This window comes from Bison bison, unplaced genomic scaffold, assembly GCF_000754665.1.
Source record: "Bison bison bison isolate TAMUID 2011002044 unplaced genomic scaffold, Bison_UMD1.0 scf7180017850073, whole genome shotgun sequence".
NCBI classification, from domain to species: Eukaryota; Metazoa; Chordata; class Mammalia; order Artiodactyla; family Bovidae; genus Bison; species Bison bison.
Window position 1 is genome coordinate 4,866 of NW_011480646.1, and position 752 is coordinate 5,617.

Consider the following 752-nt stretch of genomic DNA (forward strand, 5'->3'; position numbering starts at 1 on the left):
ATTTCTCCTCCTTATTGCTGTCATTTCCTGAGGTAGCCTTCAAGGCTTTGTGCCTGACGAAGTGTATTGGAATATATCCAGAGTCCTTACTTTTATCCCAAGATACTTTCGAGTGTTAAGGAACACAAGTTCTGCTTTAGGCCAAGAGGAGTATAACAGCGTCAGATCTAGAGGAATTCAGAGAGGAATCTAATTCCAGGCCTCTCAGTCACTAGTGTTCCCCAGCAAGGGCTCACTGCCTGATGCACCTAAAAGCCAATACTATGGAATGGGCTTTTGAGAGACAAACTTTATTTCAAGGTGGAGTGGCAAGAAGCCATGAGGCAGGGCTCTCAAATCTGTCTCCTCAACCCAGAAACTGGGGTAAAATGAAAGGGTTTAGGGGAACTGCAAACTTGGAAACTATTTGGCTAGTCTTGAATTAGTTCATGTAAGCTATTCATGTTGCTAGAAGCCAGATTTTCCTTATTGAAGGACTTCATACAGTTCTCCCCTGGCAACATTCCTACTCTGAGAGTTCCACAGACTGAACCCTCTTGGTTCTGCAGTCATCCTGGAAACATAGGCTCCTTTTTGCACATGCACAGTGCTGCCTCTAAAAATAACTCAAGGTTTGATTAATCAGCAACCAGTTTTAAGAAGGCAAAAATCACTTTAAAACTGCTCAGTGTTTTATGTTTCAATCCCCCCATTTCTCTTTGTACATTCTTGAAGCTTGTGGGAAATCATCCTCAATTTGGTTGATGGTTCTC